Here is a 25,708-nt window from a genome sequence, read left to right on the forward strand (position 1 = left end):
TTTTTTTCTTGTGAGTCTTGATAGTGGTTTGTCTATCTTGTTTACTCTTTAAAAAAACGAGCTCCTCTGCCCTAGCATTGACTTACTCCAAAGAGGGTTCTTTGAACACCTGATTTAGCAACAGCAACAACCTGCTGGTTCAGGGCTCTCCGTATTGCTCTCTAATGGTGAGGTGAAACTAGAGGATGCTTCGCATCATCCTGACTTTGATGTAGAATATGCACAGAAACCGGGATCTCTAACTACAGAAACCTGACACCAACAACTGCAACTGTATGAAATTTTTTTTACTGGGACCACAGAGAATGACTCAGGGAATGGACAACCTAGTATGCCTGGAGCCCAAAGTTGGTCTTATGCCAGAACACTTCAAGGGTAATTCTCTTTGTATTTAGGCCAAGGCTTTTCTCTTTCTATTTCTCCCATATATTGCTGGGCCTATGCAAAAAACAAAAATTACCACTCTCACACCTTTTTTACTGTATTTCTTTAACTCTTATACTAAAAAAAAAAAGAGCTTACTAAACCTTCTGCTATTGCTTAATGAGTTCATTGGTGATACAATAATTTTCACAAATATACTTACTACTGAACTTTTTCTTCTTTCCTTTCTCTTTAATTTTTGTTTTGTTTTGCCACACCCAGTGACTCTCAGGGGTTACTCCTGGATATATGCTCAGAAATCACTCCTGGCTTGAGGGATTATATGGGATGCCAGGGGATCAAACTGTGGCTAGTGTGGGCAAGGCAGACGCCTTACTACTTGCGCCACTGCTCTGGCCCCTCTCTTCAAATTTTTAAGTTTTTCTTTCTATTTTCTATTTTTTTAAATAACTTTGCTTTTGGTAATCTTGAAACAAATGTATTATAATCACTTATGTCAACTATGTGCTGCATTTTCTTTAAATAAATTTATTTTAAAAAACCAGCTCCTGGTCTCATTAACTTTTTTTTATTGTTTTCTTTGTTTCTATATTGTTGTTTATGCTCTAGTTTTTATTATTTCTTTTCTTTTGCTTGTGTTTGTGTTCCTTTGCTGTTGGGTTTCCAGATGTTTAAGGTGTACTTTAGGTTGTTGATTTTGTCATTTTCTTCTTTCTAATATAGGCTTGTATTGCTTATTACTGCCTTTGCTGTGTCCCATAGATTTTGGCAGTTTGTTTCTTCATTGCCATTGGTTTCAAGAAATCTCTTTATTTCTTATTTTATTTCCTCTTTGATCCAGCTGTGGTTGAGCAGCATGTTGTTTAGTCTCCAGATGTTCTATTTTCTTCACATCTTTTTTTTACAGTCAATCTTAATCTCTGTAATTCACAATAATTTGTGAATATTTGTAATATATTTGTAATTCACAAATATAACTCTTAAATTTGTGACTTTATGTAGATTAGACTTGTGTTCTAGAATATGGTCTATCCTGGGAAAGTTTCATGTGCCCTTGAGAAGAATGTGTATTCTGCTTTTTGAGGATAAAACACTCTGTAAACATCAATTAATCCTGCTTTTTCTAGCTTTTCATTCAGGGCTCTTATGTCTTTGCTAGTGGACATCCACCTAGTGGATCTGTTGAGTTGTGATAATGGTGTGTTGAAGTCTCCTATTGCTATCATGTTTCCGTCCATATGTTTCAAAGTTTGTGAACTAGAGCATTACATATTTTGCTGGCTGTACATTTGGTAGATAGGTGTTGATCAGAGTTAACATATTTTGGTCTTTTGTTCCTCTGATCAATAAATAGTGACCATGTTTATTTCTAAGTACTTTCTTGAAGTTGAATGCAGTTTGGTCTGATATGAGTATGGCAGTCCCACTTTTTTCCTCAGTGGCTTGTATAATTGTTTTCCAGCCTTTTACTCTGAGCCTGTGTCTATCCTGAACTTTTAAATGTGTTTTCTGCAGGCAGCAGATGTTTGGATTTTGTTTCCTGATCCAACTTGCTACTATGTGCCTTTTGATGGGAGAGTTTAGTCCATTGACATTTAAGAAAACTATTGACAGAAAGAACTGTTGTGCCATTATGTTGTGTAGGGTTGTTACAATTAGGAATATAATTTGAGTAATTGCTCTTTGAGTAGTTCGTTTAGGGTCGGTTTGGTTAGCACAAATTTTGCAAGTTCTTTTTTTGTCTGGGAATGCTTTTAATCCTCCCTCCTATGTAAATAAGAGTTTTTCTGGGTAGTGAACTCTAGTTAAAAGTTTCTTTCATTCAGCAGTTTGAATCTGTCATTCAATCCTTTTCTTGCTTGTATTGTTTCAAATGGAAGATCTACTTTGATCTCTCTCTCTCTCTCTCTCTCTCTCTTTCTCTCTCTCTCTCTGTCATTTGGATTACTAAATGTCTTGGTGTTGTTCTGTTAGGGCAGGAGTCTCAAACTCAATTTACCTGGGGGCTGCAGGAGCCAAGTTCGGGTGAGGCAGGGCCGCGTAAGGGATTTCACACACACACAAAAAAGTCTCAAACATCATTATTAACAGTTTTAATTATTTCTTCTGAACATGAATAGAACATTGAGTGAAGATCATGAACAGTTCTTCTGAACATGGCATCTTTTGCCTATTCCTTGCTGCCAGAGACTTGACAGCACTTCTTCTCAGAAATCTGAACCATATTTGGCTTTAGAGAGGAAGCAGTTAAGATCCTCAGTATGGCTTGAAGATGATCATCATTAAGTCTAGACCTGTACTTTGACTTATTGAAGTTCAATGTGGACAATAACTCTTCACACAAATATATGCTCCCAAAAGGCACATGGTGAGCTTGAACATTCGGGAAAGTTCAGGGAAGCTGGGGGGCAATTCTCTCAAAAATTGCCCATGCATGTCTGCTTTTCCACTAATCTCCCTGAACTTGGCTTTGAGATTAGAGTTGCATTGCAGGTCAATGAGCTCCATTTGAAGCACAGGAGGGGCATCTTGCACATCAAAAGAAAAGGGGTCCACAAAAATTTGGAAAGTGGCTTTGTGCTTTTTGAAGTCTGCAAATCTGTGATCAAATTCCTTCTCTAGCTTAAAAATAACATCAGTATATTTCTCACCGCTGAATGGTATGCCTGCATCTACAAGTTCCTTGCATGCTGGGAAATGGCAAAGATTTTTCTGAGAGAGCTGGGATTTCCATAACACTAGTTTTGTGGAGAATGCTCTCACGTTGTGATAGGCAGCACTGATAAGCTGCCCTAGGCCTTGTAACATCTTGTTTAATACATTCAGCTTACGTGTGATGTCAACAAGAAAAGCTAAGTCCATGAGCCATTTGTGATTACTCAACTCAGAAACAGCATTCCCATGGTTCTCCATGAAGGCTTTCACTTCTTCTCTCAACTCAAAAAAATCTTTTTAGGATATTTCCCCTGCTGAGCCAATATACCTCGGTGAAATAGAGCACATCTCCATATTCTGATTCCATTTCCTCTAAAAAGGCACGGAAACTCCTTGTTTAAGCCCCTGGATCTGATTTGGTTGATGCATTTCACAACAGACATCACATTGTCACACGACAGGCATTTACTGCAAAGGGCCTGCTGATGGATAATGCAGTGAAGAGCAATGGCCTTCACTACACCCTCCTCTTCAAGTTTTTTTTGAACAAGTGCCACCAGTCCATTTTTCCTCCCTGTCATCGATGGCACTCCATCGGTTATTATTCCAACAAACCTCTTCCATGGCAAACCTGCATTCTCAATGGCATCACACAGATGCCGAAATATCTCATTAGTGGTGGTCTGGCCATGCATTGGAATTATTGTGAGCAGTTCCTCTGTCAATTCAAAATTGCAATCAACACCATGGACATAAATTGTGAGCTACACATTGTCTATTATATCTGTGCCCTTGTCCAGAGCAACTGAGTATGCATCAAAACATTTGGCTTTCTCACACAGTTGATGATAAACATCACTTGACATGTCAGAAATGTGCTCTGCCAGTGTTGGCAGAAATGCTGATTTTGCTAAACTGACCTTTCTTTTCTGGACAGATAATACTTGCAGCCTATAGCATGCATTTTTCAACAAATTCTCCTTCTGTGAATGGTTTCTCTGCCTTAGCAATCATCTCACTAACCATGTAACTAGCTTCGACTGATGCAACATTCTCTTTGGTTGCTTTCTTGAAGAAATCTTGTTGCCTCATTAGACATGCTTTAAGACTGGCAACCTGCTTGGCTCTCTCATTTCTTGATATTTTGCACATTCCTCAGCATGTTTAGTTGAATAATGGCGTTTCAAGTTGTATTCCTTGTGCACTGCAACTTTCTCTGAGCAAATAAGACATGTGGGGATGCTCCTGTGCTCAACAAAGAAATACTGCGTCTCCCACTTTTCCTGAAATTGTCTGTGCTTGCCATCAATCTTTCTCTTCACTGCAGGCTTTGATGAAGTCATGATGAAGGTATGACAAAATCTAATTTGTAATAAACTTCTCTCCCTTAGGCCTCCGATAATGCAAGGGACAACGGGCAGGAGCAGCGGAAATGACGTCTGCGCTAGGTGCAAAGTATTCACGATTATTTGCTTACCGAATATTCGCAATAAAAAATCGCATTAGTAAGACAAAATAGCAAAAAATCGCATTAAACATTTGCATATCCCGAACGGAACTGCTCAGGGTATGTGAATGTTTAATGCGATTTTTTCCTTACTAATGCGATTTTTATTGCTATTATTCGGTAAGCGAATAATCGCGAATACTGTGATATTTGAAGGCCAGCCGTGGGCCACAAAACGTTGTATGGAGGGCCGCAAATGGCCGCGGGCCGTGAGTTTGAGATCCCTGTGTTAGGATCTATTTTGTTTGGCACTCTTTTGCCTCTTGGATTTGTAGAGAACCCTCTTTCCCAAGGGTGGGGAAGTTCTCTGCTATTCTCTGCTATTATCTCCCTCACTACTTGTTTTTCCCCTTTCCCGTTTCCTTCTCCTTCTGGAATTCCTAAAATTCAGATTATTCCTCTTGTCTTTGTTCATTAAGTACCTTACATTTTCTTCCATAGTTTTGTCTCTCATTTCTTTTAAACTTTATCACTTCTGTCTTGTAATTTGTCTTCAAGTTCGTCTATGCGATTCCCACCTGTGTAATTCTACTATGGCTTGCTAACATGGCTTTTAGTTCTTTCAGTTCTATTTGTATGTATTTGTATGTATGTATTTGTATCTTCTGAAAGAATTCTTCTTTGAGTTGGTTGAATTGCTCATCTATAGATTTCTTCATTTCCCAGGCTAGTGACTCCTTAATTTCCATATCTAAACCATTAAGTGTTTATTTTAGGTCCTTATCTATAAGGTTCAGGCATTTGGGTGGACTTGGAGATTTACTAGGATTTCTCTCCATATCCCCCAGTGTAGGCGTCTTAAATTTCTCCCATTGAACTTTGCATTAATGGTTTGGAATACTGGAGTGTCAGGTGTTTAAAAAAGTGATGTACTGATATGTTTGTATGAAATTTGGCTTGAGGTATATCTTGATATAAGTTGAAATTATTTCAATTCATTGTTTCTCTAAGTTTGTGAGCAAAAGCCTCATACAAGGAGGGCTGAGAGAAGGCTGCAAAAGTGGCCTCATTAATCCTTGGTGGAGGGGATTTGGATGGGAGTTTTTCCTGTTCCTGCCCAGACACAGAACTGATTTTCCTCAGGTGGCAAAAAATCATCAGTGGTGCTGGGACCAAGAAGGAGACTGAGAAATGACCCAAAAAGACAGCCCATTTTATTTTGTGGAAGATGTGAGGATTCCCTATTGTCTTCCGAACACAAACCTAGCTGGCTCCTGAAGGGTAGGCCGATCAGAATGTCACTGGTACATAGAAGAAGCCTGATTGGAGGCTGCAATGGAGGCCTGTTCTTGCTTGGTGGCTTGATGGAGGGGATTAGGACCTACAAGTAACTTAATTTTTATGGTATCATAGTCTCCTATGAAATAATTATGTACATGTCACTTAGCCCATTATTCTGCTATAGTAATAGTTGAAACTATTTTGTGCCATTCATCCCAGTTTGATCTTGGTTTTTTCATCTATTATTTTGTAGTCATTGAAAATACAGTTTTATCTTTTTCCAAAAAAGATTCCCTAGTAGAGACCATTCATATTCCCTGATAACCAATATTTTATTCTTAATGAAATTCTCTGAGTAACTATGGAGTAAGAGCACCCAGAAAAATATCTGTTCTTGCTGTAGAACATAAAAAGACCAGAAAAAGCAAGGCAGTCTTCTTGATTTGCTATAATGTTGCTGATATACACTGTGTTCTGGTTTTTGCTCACTGGACCAGAATTGCTCTTGTGTGTGCTAAATCTTAAGATTTAATTTTGCCAGAGCTCTACAGTCCAGAGATATTTGCTTCTTGCTTTTTCCCTCTTTTCTTTCTCTTTCCTTCTCTCTTATTTCTCATTCACTTAATGAGTTCTAGATTATCAATATATATTTGCTTTATGTGTTTTCTTGTCACCAGGTACAGAATGGGGCTGCTGTAAAATTCTATCTTGGTCATAGCTCACATACAAATGAAAGGTTTAAGGAAGGACATTGCCTTGAAGGTTTGGCTTGGCCACATAAAGAAAATGAAAAGGCCCCATGGAATGTATATGGGGCATATTATTTGCTTGGCATTTTTCAAATAAGTTCTAGGATAGGTATCTGGAGTGGGTTTGAGAGAAATAGGGGACAGAAAAATTCTAGTTTGATGTTGGACTGAGCTGCAAAGAAGAAGCATGCTTGGACTCAGTTTTGTTTTATTTTTACTTAAATTGCCTTAAAATTTTTTAGTCACCATGATTTACAATAGTAGGATTTTACACATACAATGTTCTAACATCAGAGCTAGAACTTCTTTCTTCCACCATTGTCTCGGGGTGTTTGGGTAAGTACAAGAAGTGAAATTGTTAGGTTATCCATTCTTTAATTTTTGAGGTGCACCCATACTGTTTCTCCAAATGTATGGGCCAATAGATATTCTCACCATCAGTGAATATGATGTGTTCCTTTTCTATCAGATTCATTGTAACATTGGCTGTTTTTTTTTCTTCTTTTTATGTGTATCAATTTCAGTTATCTAAGATGATATCCTGTATTTTAAATAGTCTAAGATGACTGTTGCTCAGTCCAACATCAATCTAGGATTGATGATGATGATGATATCTGTTCATTTGAGAAATCAAAAGTTTTTCCCCAATTTTTGAGGGGATTTGACTGCTTTTGATGGTCGTTGTTATTGAGTTTTACATATATATCTTGGATATTAATTCTTTGTTATGTGAGTGGTAGATAAACTATTTTCCTCCCTACTTATGGGTATCTTTCTCTTCTAGTCCTCGTTTCTTTAGTGATGTAGAAAATTCTTAATGTAATCAAAATATCTTTTCATTTATTTGTTTGGCCAATGGCATTTAGTAGAATTTTTCAGTTTTATGATTATTTCATTTTATTATTTTTAAAACATTTGCTCTAGGAAGTTAAAAAATAGCAATCTTTGCTAGAGAAAATATTTAGAATTTCATTGCTTTCATTAATATTACCTGTAAGTTCTACTGTGACTTCCTTGTAACCCCACAGTATTAACAGCTGCCTTTGTGTATCTTTCATGAGTCTTTGGAACTCATTCTACACATCCAAGCTATGCAGCTATGAAACAATAAATTTTGTATGTACTTAAAAACATTGTTTAAATAACTATTAAATTCTTTTGGCAGTCTGCTGTTAATCATTCATGTTGTCCTAGTGTTTCTTTATCAGATTCAATCTACACAGCCCCATTATCAGTTTGCTACATTACTTTATATTGCTATAAAATGTTCTATTTAATAAATATTTATTTGTTGGAACTTTTGGGCAGTTGTCAGATCTTCATTGACAAGTGCTGTGATGTATGTTGCTTTGAATACATGGAAAGATGACTTTTTTGTAAATCAAATTTTGTCAATCAAAATTATTTTGTTTTACAAAATTTCAGAATGGTCTGAAAGTTAAAAGAACATGCAAAAATCCCTGGTTTTCCTTGGATGTAATTATTATCAAATTATTTTATTTTACCATATATACTTGCCCTCTCCATTCCTCTTTCTCCAGGCTGCTATAGACTCAATGGCTGAAGACAACAGAAATTTATTCATCCTAGTTCTGGAGGGTCTAATCTAAGACCAAGGCACTAGCAGACTCTGTGGTAGTAAGGATCTGCTTTTTGGTTTGTAGGTGATATAATTTTTTTGGGGGGAGGGGGAGGCTTCTGGTAGAGACCAGAAGGACTGCTGGACAAATTTGAAAAGAGCTGTAACACTTGTAGGTGACATCTTTCTACTGCATTCTTATATGGTGCAAGAGGTATCAGAGGTTTCTAGAGTAAAAACCTGTTTCCACTCTGGAAGGCTCCACCCTCAGGATACGATCATTCTTTTGCCATCAAGTTGAGGGTTAGACTTTAGTCTATGAATTTTGTGGTAACACAGCTATTCACTCCATAGCAAATATATACACATGTCTGCATACATATATGTGTATGCTTAGTTTTTTAAATTGAATTTTTTTTCATGTATTAGCTTTCAGTTCTAAATATTCTATCAGTGATTTGCTCAGGCGGTCTGGGAGCTGACTGGGCTGACAGTTCAAGGCAAAGACCTGCAGATGAAATGTTTCCTGTGTTCTGCTCTGTTGGATGTCTCTTTGGTGCTGACACCGTCAGGGATGCACCAGTGGTATTTGGGGGAAGTGCTGTACATATTCCCTGGTCAGGCACAGACTAGGCAACCACCATAGTGACTAAACTATTTTCTAACTACCCTCATGCTCTTAGTAGCATGCTCATTCTTTTCTATCCACACATCTGATAATTTCTTAAAAACTTATTTTATATTATGAACCCAAAAGATGCATATGTAAATTTTAAACAGTACTGGTTCAGTACTTCATCTGTACTAATTTATCCAATAGCAAAGCATAAATATTTTAATTTCCCCACAAACTCACCAAGAGCTCATTTTTCTGACTTTAATTTTTTACTAGTCAGATTGAAGAAAAGTGTTACTTATACATGAGCATTTTAGAAGTCAGCTACAAAAATTATGTAATTGGAGTACAAGATTTATCTTTAATTGTTAAAATAGAAAGGAGATCTCTATTTGGTTCTCAGCAAAAAGCAATAAGCTGAATGTCTGTGAGCAGTTTAAAGCCAGTCTGGCACTCCTTTTTTTGTTCTTTAATGAAGAATTGGGTGGGAAATAAAATGCAGATCATGATTGTTTTGGACTTTACCTGGCTATGCTTAGGGTTTCCTCCTGTTTCTGTTCTTAGGTCATGGCCTGGGTGCTTAGGGAATCACATATGGTGCTGAGGGTTGAACTGTGGTTAGTTGCATGTCAGCCAAGTACCTTAATCCTTGTTTTACCTGTTTGCCCTAATTATTTATTTTTTAAAGCATAGATCTTTTAAACTCCAGTTTCATTAAAGGTTATTTTGACACAACTGTCTTGGGGATCTGTTTTTTTTTTCTATTAGAGTATTAGTAGTTAATATCATTAAATTTATGTGAAATGAGTCACTTTAATATTTGAATATCTTGCAGAATATGATTCAGAAAGGGTCCCTCATTGAAATAGGGGAAGCACAACAGACTAGTCTTGCTCTTCAATTAAAGACATGAAATGTTAAACTTGATACTAAACTTTTAAAAAAATTTTGGTTTAAAATTTTTGGTTTAAAAGTTTTGGTTTGGCGGGGAAAAAAAAGTTTTGGTTTAAAATTTAGAAACTAATAGAATCAACATGCTCATAATTAATTAATGGTCTAGAGCTTGACTTTTTAAAATAATAATAATATCTTTATTTAAATACCATGATTACAAACATGTTTGTAGTTGGGTTTCAGTCATAAAAAAAGAATACCCCCCTTCAGCAGTGCAACATTCCCACCCATCTCCTTCCCCTGCCTATATTTGAGACAGACATTCTATTTACCTCACTAACTACCCTTGTCATGATATTTGTTAGTGTAGTTATTTCTCTAACTGAACTCACCACTCTTTGTGGTAAGCTTCATATCATAGGCTGGTCCTTCCAGCCCTCATCATTATTGTTTCTGGGTATTATTACAATAATGTATTTTATTTTTCTTAAATCCCACAGGTAAGTGAGACTATTCTTTTCCTGTCTTTCTCCCTCTGACTTATTTCATTCAGTATAATAGTTTTCATGTCCATACATGTATTGAAAAATTTCATGACTTAATCTCTCCTAATGGCTGCATAGTATTTCATTATGTATATGTACGATAGCTTCTTTAGCCACTCATCTGTGGTTGGGCATCTGAGTTTCCAGATTTTGGCTATTATAAATAGTGCTGCAAAAATATAGGTATGCAGAAGGCAATTTTGTATTGTGTTTTTGTATTCTTAGGATATAGTTCTAGGAGTGGTATTGCTGGATCATATGGAAGTTCAATTTCCAGTTTTTTGAGGATCTCCATATTGTTTTCCATAAAGGCTGGACTAGCTGGCATTCCCACCAGCAGTGAAAATAACTTCTCTTTTTAAATGAATAAGTAAAGAGAGCAGTCACAGCCAGCAACCCTGCTCTCCAGTAGTTACTAAATGATTAGTATTTGGTGACTTGCCAACTTATAAATGCCTAGTCAAATACTGAAACGAACCATTTGACATAGAGTTTAATATTAACTGTTAATATTCTGGATGTGACAAAATACTTAGCATATTTTTCACAACCACTCAAGTTTAGGTGCAGGTGAATGACCAAGTAAGAGGCTTCAGCTGCCATATATTGATTGATTGATTGATCAATCAATCAGTTATTTAGGAGCCAAACCTAGTGGTGCTCAGAGGTTACTCCTGACTCTGCACTCAAGAATTACTCCTTGTAGTGTTCATGAAACCATTTGGGATGCTGATCATTGAATCCAGGTCAGCCATGTGCAAGATAAGCCCCTTACCCACTGAACTAACACTAGCACTTTAAGCTGATATTTAGAAGCAATTTTAAACCACAATGATGGATGAAGTTGCTTGAAAAGGAGGGTGGGTAAGCCTGCCTAGATACTTATGTGAGACACCAGTATTTTAAGTCTCTTGATAACTCTTGTGTCTGCACAGATTTCTCCCTAGTAGAATGGGCATGTTCAGGTGGACAGAAAGTGAGTTTATGTCAGCTAGTAAGTGCCCAAATGTCACAATCCACAGGAAAATGTTTAAAAATCCTGCTTTGGATTAGGAGTGTGGCTAGTGATAGAACTTCACAAGCACAAGGCTGTAGGTGGTCCCAGTTACCGCCTCTCATTAACCATTGAGGTCCCTGCCATTGCTTCAGTGCTCAATAGATGACACCACAGGTGTGGCTCCAGTTAGCATCAACCAAATGTGGAGCTCAAAGACTTTACAACAGCAATGAAGGGAAGGAAAGTTCAGGGGAAATCCCCCTACATCTGGAGGGCAGAATTGGATTGTAGAAACTGGTACGTAAGTGGAAAGTGCATTATCCTAAAACCTAAAATGTTTTAGAATTGCAAAATAAAGAGAGAAAAGAGGAAAAGAACAGCTAGGGCATGTTTATCAAACTACATCAAAATATACTCACCAAGAGTATTTTTTGGGGGAAGGGCTTCTAAGCAGTCTGTCGGAGCTTGGGGACCACAGCCAGTGACATTTAGCTTGGCATGACAGCCTGAATGTGAATGCTAGGGCTTGGCAATATAGTAGTGCCAGAGCCTTCAGTATATCAAAAGCCATGCAAGCAGTGCTCAGGAAACCTCCACAGTTCAGTGCACTCTTGCCCCTTGAACCATCTCTTTGGTCCTTAGCCAAACTTGATATAAATTATTTCTGATTTGCAAGCATATGAATTCTGCATAAAACTTAATGAGAAACTGATAATCTGCTAGAAGTTGACATTTTTTTCCCCTTGAGTATATGATGCAAAAATGTATCCATGTCTGTTGGGATCAGTGAGGGTGGGGGAGGCCAGGAAAGACAAGGTAGATTGCTTGAAAATCCTCTTTGGCCTTCATCAGGAAAATCTGAGTATTCATTTCCATGGAGGATTTAGAGCAGTAATCACACCCACAGCATATAAACAGCTAAGCCAAAAAGTCTCAAGTTTTATCTTGAGACCTAATGTGACCAAAGTTCCAGTGCATGAATGTGACTGTGGAGTGACCATTTTAACAGTGCCACATCCTGTAACTAATTTTGTTTCTCCTGTAAAGCTTCTGACATTGGCAAATTTCCACCAAGGCCAACTCATGTTTGAACTTCAAAGGGTAGATAATGGTTGACTATAGGAGAATGTAGGAAGTATGATTTAATATCCATGTAGGAAATATTTTACATGTGTTTTTTGTTTTGTTTTGTTTTGGTCACACTTGGTGGCGCTTAGGGGCTACTCCTGGATCTGCGCTCAGAAATCACTCCTGGCAGGCTCGGAGGACCATATGGGATGGTGGGAGTTGAACCACTGCTTGTCCCAAATTGGCTGCGTGCAAGGCAAATGCACTACCGCTGCGCTATCTCTCCGGTCTCTTTACATGTGCTTTTTAATAAGTATTGACAAATAGACTTAATGCTTTAGTGCCTAACTTGAATGTATTTTACAGTACCATGTGCATTTGGAATGCAATGCTGATGGCTTTTTTCATTTGTATCATTGTTTGAATATGATGTGATTTGTCCTGGGAAATATTGGCAGTCCAGAAACGCTGGCCAAATCAGAGAAATTTCAATATAATTGTTTAATAATAATTGCTATTATTATACTCAATAGCAACATTACTTACTCCAAGTAACAGTACATGTTCCATTCAAACCTCCAATTCTTTCGAACTCTGATACAAATAAGCACTCACAATTTTCAGTCTGCTAGTCTTTTAGTAAAAAACAGAAACCCAGATCTACATTTTCTGGCTTGATCTTTTCCAGTGCCAGCACGAAAAGAGCATGGATCAGGTTAAGGCTTGGAATAGGGTTTTGCCATTGTCGTTTGTTTGCGTGTCTAAGAAGGTTAACACTGAATATTTGCAGAACATGGACAAGAGGGAAATTGGAGGTGTGTATCTCTTGTTCAGAATCTCCTCCCACCACAGCTTAAGTCAGCGTAGCCCAGCTTTGTCCACACTGTCCCTGCCAGCCTCCCCAAACATCTGATCTTGAGCTAGCTACCCGTTAAGCTTAGAGCTGTGCGTAACTGTGACACATCGGTTTTCCAGAGGATGGATTAGGAAAGAGTCTGAATAGGGTCTTGCTGTAGCCTGGGCATTTGGATAGTGATACTCAAGGGTTTCAAGGGTCTCAAGTGCCTGCAGTACATGCTGAAGCTGGGAGAATACACAGGCTATCAATCTCCTTGGCTCAGTGGCATTGTTTATAGACCAGGTGAGGAGCAATGAACGAGGATCCTTCAATTTGAGCATCTGTGTCCAACTCTCATGGCTGCACTGGGCCCAGCCCTGAAAGATGAGGCCAATTAAAGAACATAGTCCCACTGGCCCTTTCATTCTCCACCAGCACTTGTTTGCAGATTGCTAGGTGTTATGGGAGGATACAGACTACAAAGTTATTTTTGATCTAATTGTGATGGAGACAAACTCTGAGCCAAGAATAACAAAGCCGGGCCTGGAGAGATAGCACAGCGGTGTTTGCCTTGCAAGCAGCCGATCCAGGACCAAAGGTGGTTGGTTCGAATCCCGGTGTCCCATATGGTCCCCCGTGCCTGCCAGGAGCTATTTCTGAGCAGACAGCCAGGAGTAACCCCTGAGCACCGTCAGGTGTGGCCCAAAAACCAAAAAAAAAAAAGAAAAAAAAAAAGAAAAAAAAAAGAATAACAAAGCAAGTGAACAAAAGACTAGTATTAGTCTATCTTTATCAAGCAAGGGAGTTTGGGCTGAAGTGGACTGAAGTGATGGTGATGGTCCTTGCTGGAGAACCTGAGGCCTGGTTCAGTATCAATAAATGTTTGAAACTATGGAGTTCAGGGCTGGCCAACTTGTGTAACATAAACATATGCCTAAACCTGGAATAAGACATAGGAACCAGGGAAATAATGTGGGAATATTTGCATTAAATGATAGAGAAAAAATTTCCCATCCAAAGATGATAAAAGAGAAAGGGGGAACGAGGAGAGGATTTCAATGGCCAAAGTTCATGCTTTGCATGTGGAAGGTCCAGTTTCAATCTCTGGTATTATGGGGTCACAAACACTGCCAGAAATGACTTCCTGTACCTGTGCATCAAGTTGAAATAGTCCCTAAATACTTCTGAGTGTGACCATAAAACAAAACATTTTTTGTTTGTTTGTTTTTGGACCATACCCAGTTATGTGCAGGGGTTACTCTGGCTATGCCCTCAGAAATTGCTCCTGGCTTGGGGGACCACATGGGATACCAGGGATTGAACCAAGGTCTGTCCTGGATCAGTTGCATGCAAGCAAATGCCTACTGCTGCACTATTACTCTGGCCCACATAAAACAAAACTTTTAAGAAAAGTAAAAACTGAATACTAGGGCCCAGAATGGATCAGTGACAAAAATGCCTGTCTTGGAAACATAGGACAATAAGTTAGATCACTAGTGCTACTTTCATGTGCTGAGCTTAATTCCAAGGCTCTACTATTTGCTCCTCTACCCCAGGAACACACGAAATGTGAAGTTTCTAGCAGCTAGATCTGTGGCACCACAACCAAGGCTGTGATCCTCAGCAAGTACCCAAGTCACTGCAACATCAGCAAGAGTGGGAATCAAATGCCTATCTGTTTAGAGAGCTAAAAAAATGGAAAGGTCAAATGTTGTACCAACCAAATAAAAAGAGAATAGAATTTTTTAAACATTTATTTGTTTGTTTGTTTGTTTAGGGTTTGGGGCTATACTTAGCGGTTACTAAGTAACTTTTTTTTTTGGTTTTTGGGCCACACCTAGTGACACTCAGTGGTTACTCCTGGCTTTGTGCTCAGAAATCATTCCTGGCAGGCTTGGGGGACCATGTGGGCTGCTGAGAATTGAACTTGGGTCTGTCCTGGGTCAGCCAAGTGCAAGGTAAACTGTGTTATTACTCTGGCCCTGAGAATAGAATTTTTGATTTCAAGTTTCTCCATTGTTGAAGAAGAAATTAAAATAAATTAAAGAAATTAAATTAAAGCTGCTGCATTGATGCAGAAGCTTAATGATAGATCCTTTACCTATAATGACTCCTAATAAAGGAATTTTAAGGAAGTTGATTCACAGAGGAAATCAATATGAGGGGAAATGTAGTAATGGAGAAAACCTTTCCAGCATCCTATGAACAGTATAAAAAGTGGTTAAGAGGGGCCGGCGTGGTGGCGCTAGAGGTAAGGTGCCTGTCTTGCCTGCGCTAGCCTAGGACGGACTGTGGTTCGATCCCCCGGTTCGATCCCCCGGCATCCCATATGGTCCCCCAAGCCAGGAGTGACTTCTGAGCGCATAGCCAGGAGTAACCCCTGAGTGTCACTAGGTGTGGCCCAAAAACCAAAAAAAAAAAAAAAAAAAAAAAAGTGGTTAAGATAGTTGTGAGGAATGGAGAATCCTTTCCACTTTGATGCCAGAAGTAGAGCTGCTTGCTCTGTTTAAAAAATGTGCAGGAATTCCCTATTATTTTCACTTCTGTTAAATCTTACAAATAATTGTTATGTCTAATATCCTTGATTACTGAGCTTGTGATCATCTTTCTCAAATGAACATTGGATTTTGTTGATTCGTGTGTCCCTCAATCCAAGAAGACCTTGAAACCTGTGACCTATTTAGAAATAGAGTTTTAGGGGCCGGTGAGGTGGCACTAGAGGTAAGGTGTCTGCCTTGCAAGCGCTAGCCAAGAAAGGACCGCAGTTCGATCCTCTGGCATCCCATATGGTCCCACCAAGCCAGGGGCAATTTCTGAGCGTTTGCTTGGTTTTGTTTTTTTGTTTTTTTTTTTTTGTTTTTGGGCCACACCTGGCGGTGCTCAGGGGTTACTCCTGGCTGTCTGCTCAGAAATAGCTCCTGGCAGGCTCAGGGGACCATATGGGACACCGGGATTCGAACCAACCACCTTTGGTCCTGGATCGGCTGCTTGCAAGGCAAACACTGCTGTGCTATCTCTCCGGGCCCGAGCGTTTGGCCAGGAGTAACCCCTGAGTATCAAACGGGTCTGATCCCCCCCAAACCCCCCCCCCAAAAAAAAGAAAGAAAGAAAGAGAGTTTTAGCAACTGTGATCAAGTCAAAATGCGGTCACTTGCTGTAGACCCTCAATCAGTTTGACTGGTGTCCTTGTGAAATGACTCAGACTTGTGCACGAACACTTGCTAGAACTGAGTCATGGATATACAGGGTATAGGTGGAACAATGCTTTTGAAACCAAACAATAGTAAAGGTCACACCAGGTGACAGGAGAGATGCAAGAAAAGATTGTCTTTACTATTAGAAATGCTACCAAGCTCTTGATTTCAGAGTTTATAATTTCTATTCCTAAACCTGGTCTTGCGAAGATGGACCCTATTACTTTCTCTTCTTCATTTCCATACTAATTATTATCCTTGTCATTATCCTATCATTATGATGACTAGTTGAATACTGCTTTTTACAATTAAAGCAATTGTAATTTTCACAATAAATGATTATGGAAATGTTATTTTTCACCCACTTCATTGGCAAGGAAGCTCAGGTTCAAAATCTTTGAATTATTTGAGGTCATACAGTTGACTAGAATATTGAAAATGTGGAATTCAAGCACGGAATAGACTTGCAGATCCAAGGGAAAATAAAAATACACTCAACTCAAAATGGAGTTTCTGGCTATAGTTGCTTTGTCAACTGCTTTCTTTATTTCTTCAGAAAAAAAGACATAGAGAAAAGTGAGTGTGAGTTGAATGTGTTGACTCAGGAGTCAGAAGCCATAGGAAGAGAGAAAGGAAGGCAAAACTGGTATGAATTAATTTTTAAGAGCTGATGTTATCTTGCCAGAGGCTTTCAATTTCTTTTTGCATTTATTTATCACTGGGATACAGTGGAAATAATCCTCTATTCATCCTTTGCTCCCACAAACTTTGGTGGAATAACCTTCATTATATTTACAGCAAAGGCAGTCCTGTAGATGACAGAACAAGAAAAAAGAGCTGGTCTTCCTTCTTTTTATTTTCTTTTAACAATAGAATTTCTTTTATGCATTTAATTACAGCCTTTGAAAATACATCAAATTGGTTTTTCATGTTTTCCTCCCTTAAGTAGGCCATTGGAGATATAATTAATGCAGATAACAGCTATCTTACCAGCAAATTTATTTTAGTTGATATAACCTCTTTTATATATGTTTTACACTATCATAGAAACTACATTTTTATGTTTTTCTTTTGATTTATACTAAGGAAAACAAGAATATTTTCCAACATAAGAAATTTATCAGCAGTACTCACAATTTGTCTTCTTAAAAACTGTTTAGTTGTTGTTCTTAAAGTAGAGACATGAAAAGGAAATTCTGGTTAGTTATGGATTTTCTGAGTTTTGGTTGTATGATGAAGCACTGAATTTTGAGTTGTAATGCCAGAGATGGCTATAAAATTTTTCCTAACTATAACATAATAGAGTTATTTTTCTGTTGGCCAGATTCTTTATTGTTTAAATCAGTATTTCTCAATCTTCTTCTGATGACAGTCCACTTCCAACCATATTTTCTTCCTGAAGCCTCCTTGTCCTGCGACTTGACCCCTTAGTCCAGTGGTGGCAAACACGCGGCTCTCCAGCTGCATGCGGCTCCCGGCCAAAACAAATGCAGCTCTTTGCCTCTTTGCCTTATGTGTTTAATATATTATTGTTAAAATTATATGCTTTTGTGTGAGTGTTTGTCTGTTTTGGCAGGTCACTGCGTGGTGTGGCTCTCTGACTCTCACAGTTTAAAATTTTGGCTCTTTGTGTCGAACTTTTTCGCCACCCCTGCCTTAGTCTCATATCATGGTCCTCCTTTACATGCAGTACCCTTGAAATATTGTAGGGAACCACAACCAAATGGCCCTTATTGATAAATGTTGGCCTAAATCAACCTTAGACCAAATGTTAGTCTAAACACTTTATTGAAAAAACATCGTGTGGTACAAAAGCATTGAGCCTAGAGACTGGAGCAATAGAATAGTGGATAGGGCATTTGGCCTTGCATATGGTGAACCTTGGCACACCATTTGATCCCTGGAATCTTCCAAGAATTATCCCTGAGTGCAATGCCAGGAATAAGCTCTGGGCAGTACTGAATATGACCCCAAAACCAAAGCCAAACAAATAAAAAGCCAGGGAGTGAAAATTTTCCTAGCCCCTGAACTATTTCCCAACCTGGTACATAGACTTTTTAAGCTGACTGCTAAGATCCAATTATGATATTTTAATGTAATTTTTATCCTGAAAAAATGGCAGTTTAAGAATACACAAGGTACGGGGCCGGCGAGGTGGCGCTAGAGGTAAGGTGTCTGCCTTGCAAGCGCTAGCCAAGGAAAGGACCACGGTTCGATCCCCCGGCGTCCCATATGGTTCCCCCCAAGCCAGGGGCAATTTCTGAGCGTGTAGCCCAGGAGTAACCCCTAAGCATCAAACGGGTGTGGCCCGAAAAACCAAAAAAAAAAAAAAAAGAATACACAAGGTAAGTAGTAACAAAATATTGCCTAGATTACATCAATTTGGAATCCAGGCCATCCCACTTTTGCCCTCCTTCTTGAACCCAATGGCTACTCACTTACAGGCCAATTTATTCAACTCATTTTCATTCCTGTTTCATGAATGTTCCTGAATTTCTGCTAGAAAGACTAATTAACTTCTTTCTGATGTGATTCTATCTGTATGCATCATTATCATTGCATTTCCAAGGCACTTTCTCAACATGCAGATTCTCTTAGATTAGTACTCCTTTCCTATCACTGAGCCCAATGCAATACCTTCTATGGAAAAGGAGCTCAAAATGCCAGTATATTTGAATAATTACCTAATATTGCCTTCTTCAGCCCTCTTCATCTAATCATATAGTTATTCCTAATTTCCACTTGATATAAAAGAGCCTCTCCCATTGGAAATATATTGACTGAGATATAGTCAATAGAAATGAAATCTAAGGGGACTAAGGAGGTGTGGGAGGGAGTGGGAGAAGGACTCTTATGATAAAGGTGAAGGTACCAAGGCCACTCTGGTGGTGTAACTGTTTAGTAGCACTGCACATAGAAAATAATAATATTGGTTCAGTTGTAAAACAAAATTAAATTAATTAAAAAAAAATACAGCATTTGGTCAACTCAGGTTCTATCCCTGGCATTGGATAGATTCCTTTAGGCATTGTCAGGAATGGTCCCTGAATGCAAAACTAGAATTCTTGAGCTTTTCCCAACGAAAATGAAATATTTTCATATTTAATTATCCAGTTAATGTCTAAATAAACAATTTTTACCAATGTAATTCTCAAATGCTCATCAAAATTATCTTTATTATTATTATTGTTATTTAAACCAACGATAATGAGAAATTTATTTCGAGTGTACAACTGCAGGATCTATGTAGACCCTTACCTTCAACTCCTAGCTTTGAATTTAAGTCTGTTTGGTCAATACTGGGTCCCCTGAGCACTACTTGAGTGGTCTAAAAAAACAAACAAAAACCAAATGACCTATAAACCTATTTGCATATTTATTAAATACAACTACAACTAAGTTATTATTTTGCCAGAATGGTGAGAAGGACTTCAAGACAACATTTTTCCTTTAAAAACTACCTGCAGTGAATGATAAAACATTCTACTTTTAGAATCCTACAGTTTTGGAAACCTGTGTGTGTTTTTTTTTTCTTGATAAAAATTTTTCTTGATCAAAACAAAGACATTCTTTTTTTTTCCTGTCTGTTTTTGAGTTTATTTTTTTATCTTTTTATTCATTTTTTTATTTAAACATCTTGATTACATAAATGATTGTGATTAGGTTTCAGTCATGTAAAGTACACCCCCTTCACCAGTGCAACATTCCCACCACCAATGTCCCAAATCTCCCTCTACCCCACCCCACCACCACCTGTACTCTATGTATTCTTCCTTCAAACCTGAATGTGAGTCGGGCTGGGTGCAGTATTCTCGGTGAGGCATTCATTTCATTCAGTCTTGTCACAATATCCCACTACTGTCTTCTGGCCTTGAGAGTTTCTTGTGACATGTCTGCTTTAAGTCTTAGGGATGTTCCTTTGAATGTAATTTACCTTTTTGATCTTGCTGCTTTCAGTATTCTATCTCTATCTGTGGGTTTTGTCATTGTAACAAGGATGTGTCTTGGGGTGTTTTTCTTTGGGTCTGTTTTAGCTGGTACTCTTCGGGCATGCAGGATTTGATTGCATGTAGTCTTTAATTCTGGGAGTACCTCTTTGATGATGTCTTTGACAGTTGATTCTTCCTGGAGATCTCCTACCTGGGTTTCTGGGACTCCAATGATTCTTACGTTGTTTCTTTTGAGTTTATCAAAGACTTCTATTTTCATCTGTTCACATTTCTTGAGTGCTTTTTTCATTGCCTGTTCATTTGTCTTAAGGTTCTTTTCCAATTTCTTCTGTTGTGTTGAGTTTTTCTGCATCACATCTTCTAGTACTTCGATTCTCTCGTCAGCTGCTGATACCCCGTTGGTGAGGCTATCCATTGAGTTTTTCAGTTGAGCAACCATGTTTTTCAGATCTGTTATTTCAGTTTGGAGTTTTCTGATTTCTGTCTTTGTGTTCTGTTCAGATCGGTCTATGCTTTTTTTGAGTTCTACGAACATCTTCCATATTTCTATTCTAAACTCCTTATCTGAGAGGTTAATCAGGTGGTTGGGATTTATTAGGTCATCTGAGCTTTCATCTTCATTCTCTGTGGATGGTGTTTGCCTGTGAGGTTTCCCCATTGTCACACTTGTAGTGTGGTTTTTCCTGCGTGTTGTGGTGGGGTTCATTGGTTAGAAAGAGTGCGCAACCGCGAAGCGAAGCGCTGTGCTCTTCTGCTGCCTCTAGTTGACAATCCTCAGAGTGAACAAAGACACAGCAGGGCGGAGCCTCCACAGGCCAGAGACCTCAGCTTATTGGACAGCGACCCCCGCAGCCAGAATGTACTTACTGGGCAGCTTCAAAATTCAGTTTTTTGGGGGTGCACTCCCTAGGCCTCTGAGGAAATCTTCAGGGATTCAGAAACACAGGCAGATAGGCGCAGAAGAAGTTTCCCTTGAAGTCCTCAGAGTGAACAAAGGCACAGCAGGGCAGAGTCCTGACAGGCCAGAGATCTCAGCTTATTGGACAGCAACCCCCGCAGCCAGAATGCACTTACTGGGCAGCTTCAAAATGCAGGTTTTTTTGGGGGTGCGCTCCCTAGGTCTCTGAGGAAATCTTCAGGGATTCAGAAATACAGCACAAAGACATTCTTTTTTTTTTTTTTTTAATATAATTTTTATTTTGATCATAGTGGCTTACATATTGTTGACAATAATATTTTAGGTACATATTTACATAAAATCAGGGGGGATTCCCATCCCCAAATTGTCCTCCCTACTCCCCCGTTTCTGTCTTACCTCCCATTTCCTCTTCCCTCACCCCCAGGACGGCTAGAATATGTGGTCCCCTCTGTCTCTAACCAACTACTTAGTAGTCTTGCATCAGTTTGGTCTTGATGCCTCCCTTATTTCCCCCTCTAAGTAGGGGCAGGGGTAGCTAGTTCAAGTTGCGTGGTTTTGCCTGAAAAAGAGAAAATAAATAAACCGGGGTAAGAGTTTAATACCCCGAAAATGGGCAGAATCCTTCTAGAGGTTCTCATCATCGATTTGGGAAATGAAGGAGAAAATAAGTTGAAACACTCCACCAGTACCAAAAGAAGTGTCAAATATCCAGTGAGGACTCCAGCTATAACGATAAGCACCACAAAAAAACAGATAAAAAATAAACCAAAACAAACTAAAAACAAACACAAACAAACAAAAAACACGCCGTGGTCTTGAAATAAGAAACATGGCGTAGCACATAACGAAAGAAAAGAAAGGAAGAGAAAGAAAAGAAAGAAAAAAAAAAAAAAAAGAATAATTGGGGCCAACAATTTCAATAATCACATCCAAACTGAGGAATCGACCAAAATAGCTAGGTAAATAAAAATAATAATAACAATAATAAATGAAGGTAAGATATATATATATATATATATACATAACCAAGGTTTTGTGTTTTTTGTATTTTTTTTTTCCCTCCTGCCCTGGCACAGTAAATATTGGGGTCATTCGAAAAGGAATTCACTTGCCCTATAAGATATGGGGTTTCTCCGTCCTTGGAGTATACTGTCATGGAATCAGCTCTAGTCTTTGCTCAGGATCATTACTCTCCAGGTTGTGTTTTTTTTTTTTTTTTGGTGTGTGGAAAGCTTCTGCTCTGTCCAGTGTGATACCGTCAGAGCTCTGTGTTTAGCAGTCCCAGTATCTGTACATATCCTGAGGTGGGACTTATGGTGAAGTCAGTCTTTGTGAATCTAGAGGTTCTGTTACCTCAGTGCCATTTTAATCCATCTTCTGTGGTTGGTGATCTTGGTCTTTGCGCTGAACCTAGGAAGGCATCTAGGATAGCGTCTTTCTTTGTTCTTCCAGAAGCCCCTTTCCGTTACAATTGTCTCTGCCGGACCTTTGGGACTGGGGATCATGCTTATTGTGCAGGTCTTAGTTCAAACCCTAGACTAGGGCTTTTTTATTGGTCCCAAGATGTATACAGTCTGGTCGTGGTTCTAGTATCCAGTCATCTGTAAATCACGATCTTGGCTTTTGGACCTACCAAAGGGTGCCACGTCTTCTGGTTTTGTCTTGTCGTTAGCTGGTGAGGTAGGCTAAACTGCTCTAAGGTCAAGTTGTTCACATTTTCCTCATTGTCGAGATATCATGTTAGAGCTGGCCCTTGTTGTTGACCCTGCAGTAATAAGGCTGTCCCAGATGGAGATTGTTTCTTACAGCTGTTGTGAGGAGCTGTGCCGTTTCTATGTCTGGGATCCAGGGTTCAAGGCTGGTTGAATGGTATCTAATCACCTGAGGTCTAAGTTGATTCCACATGACATATTTTCAAGGTAGGAGATAACCCTGCATTGTAAACAACTATGAGTTCCTATCTCTAGTAGATAAGAGCTCTTTTTTTTTTTTTTTTTTTTTACTATGTAAGATTTCCCCTTTATTTAGTGTGCCTTTGCAGGGGGAAGTGGTGCTCCATTATATGTCGGAGTATTTGGGGTGGACAGAGTGAGTAACAGAGATAGGTCACATACCCAAAGACGATTAAAAAAAAAAAAAAAGGAAATAAAAGTGTATGTGCCCACAAATGTATATGTAAGGCAAACATTTAAATAAATAAGTTAATTAAAAAAATATAAAAAAATTAAAATGAGTTAGCAAAGTTTTTAAAGGACCAATGTGGTGCAAAAGACTACTTTGCATTTGGGAGAGAACAGGTAAAGAGTTGGTGTATTACAGGTCTTATGCCTATGTTGGAAGTACAGTTTTCCCATTGTCTTTTGGATTTTTCTTGTGGTGTGTGGGTTCCCAGGCATCTTCCAATCACACCCCCTGCCCCCCTTCAGATTGGTAAAAATTTGCAGCTGGGAGGTCTTGGAAGAGTTCTTGCATTGGGGATACTATTGGACCTAAGTCCGGTTTCAAGAAACAGTCCATGTTAGGGGGAGTTGGTAGGGAGGGTCTCGCAGTATGTGTCCACAGGGGAGTTGGCTGTCTTTTCTTGCAGGAGACGATGTGTGGGTTCGGTTGGGTGTCCCCTCGCCTGGGTGCTGGGTACTGGTTCATTGGGTAGGAGGTCGATCTTGATGCCTAAAAGATTAAGGACTGAGGGTGGAGAGTTTTAATATGGTGGGAGATCTGGATGGGATTGAGGGGTGAAGGGATAGTTGGATTTCCGGGGGGGAGAAAGGGGAAGATATATGGGAGGGGTATGAAGGAAGAGAAAAGAGAAAATACCGTAGAAAGGGAGAAGAGAAAGGGAAAAAAGTAAAGAGAAGAGTAGAAGAGAAAAAGAAAAGAGAAAAAAAAATAGAGAGAAGAAAGGAGAGAATAGCAAGGGAATGCTGGTTTGGTTGAATGTGTTCGATGACTAGAGCCTGTAGTTTAGGTCTGTACATCGCAGGTACTGCTTTGGTGGTCTGACTGGTCACGTGCTTCGATTCCTAAAAGAAGGTTTAACCTAGAGATAAAGTGAATGTTAAAGAGTTTTCTCGTGGCCGTCTCATAGTGCAAGCAAGGTATGGTATCTCGTGTGGTATCCCGAGTTGCCATCTTAGTTTGTCCGCCCTTTGTATCTAAGGGCGCCTGTGGAAAGAAAAGCTGAGAGGTTATTTTTAAAATATAGTAAGGTAAAGGGATTAAAACGTAGTGTTATGGTATGTTGCCATTGCATTACGTGATTTCCCGCGGTGTTCTATTCTTGTGTTCCTGTTTACGATCTCTAAGGGATTATTGTGGGCCTTTGTTGTAGGAGTCTGGTTACATACCTGTTCTCTCCATGTTGCTGTTTCTGTTGTTGCTGTTTTCTTTGTGGTATAATGTGCAGTCAAGAGTTTGCATTGTTCCTTTTTCATGTATTTTGGACACTGCTCCCACGTATATGTTGACTATTACAGTGATCGGAGTTTCTACCCTGTTAAACCCTGTTATATGATTGTTAGGTATTAGTTGTGTATAAAATATATGTTCTAGGTGTTTCAGAATAGTGCTACCATTCTGTGTTTATCTTTTGTCTTCTGGCTTACTTCGTTTAACATAACATGATCTAGGTCCATCCACGTTGCTGCAAAGTCTGTGATTGTATCATTTCTAACTGCCATGTAATATTCCATTGTGTATATGTACCACATCTTAATGATCCATTCATCCGTTGTTGGACACCTAGGTTGGTTCCAAGATTTGGCTATTATACTGAGTGCTGCGATAAATAGTGGGGTGCATACGTATTTTGGAATGAATGTCCTTCCATCTTGTGGGTATATGCCTAGGAGGGCAATTGCTGGGTCAAATGGCAGCTCAATTCTGAGTTCTTTGAGCACTCTCCAGACTTTCCTCCATAGGTGTTGGACTAGGGGACATTCCCACCAGCAGTGGATGAGAGTTCCTTTCATACCGCATCCCCGCCAACAAAGGTTGTTTCCATTATTTTTGATGTGGGCCATCCTCACTGGTGTAAGGTGGTATCTCATTGTTGTCTTGATTTGGATCTCCCTGATGATGAGTGAAGGTGAGCATGTTTTCATGTGTTTGTTGGCCATCCTTCTGTCTTCCTCAGAGAAGTGTCTATTCATTTCATCTCCCCATTTTTTTATAGCTTTGTTTGCTTTTGGGGGGCTCAGCTTTCTGAGTGCTTTGTATGTTCTAGATATCAGCCCTTTATCTGATATGTCGAGTGAAAAGATTTTTTCCCATTCTGTTAGCTGTCTTCTTGCGTTAAGCAGGGTTTCTTTTGCCATGCAGAAGCTTTTTAGTTTGATGTAGTCCCATTTGTTTATATTTGATGCTAACGTTCTTGCCATTGGTGCTCCATTCTCAAAGACCTTTTTGATATATAGGTCTTTGAGTGTTCTGCCTATTTTATTCTCAATAAACTTTATGGATTCGGGTCTGATTTCAAGGTCTTTGATCCACTTTGAGTTGATTTTTGTATAAGGAGTAAGGTATGGGTTGATTTTCACTTTCGTACATGTGGTTTTCCAGTTGTACCAACACCATTTGTTGAATAGGCTTTC

The 25,708-nt window shown here is 39.0% G+C and overlaps 1 protein-coding gene and 1 non-coding gene across 2 annotated transcripts in view; one reads left to right on the top strand and one right to left on the bottom strand.

Moving 5' to 3' along the window:
* Positions 1-25,708, top strand: part of GNA14 (G protein subunit alpha 14) — a 221,498-nt gene that overhangs the window by 78,234 nt on the left and 117,556 nt on the right. The window lies entirely within an intron of this gene.
* LOC126004951 (U7 small nuclear RNA) lies at positions 8,208-8,267 on the bottom strand. The gene has a single exon (XR_007494154.1). It is a non-coding gene; the product is annotated as a U7 small nuclear RNA (small nuclear RNA).

The sequence above is a fragment of the Suncus etruscus genome, chromosome 3, assembly GCF_024139225.1.
Source record: "Suncus etruscus isolate mSunEtr1 chromosome 3, mSunEtr1.pri.cur, whole genome shotgun sequence".
In the NCBI taxonomy this organism is placed as follows: domain Eukaryota; kingdom Metazoa; phylum Chordata; class Mammalia; order Eulipotyphla; family Soricidae; genus Suncus; species Suncus etruscus.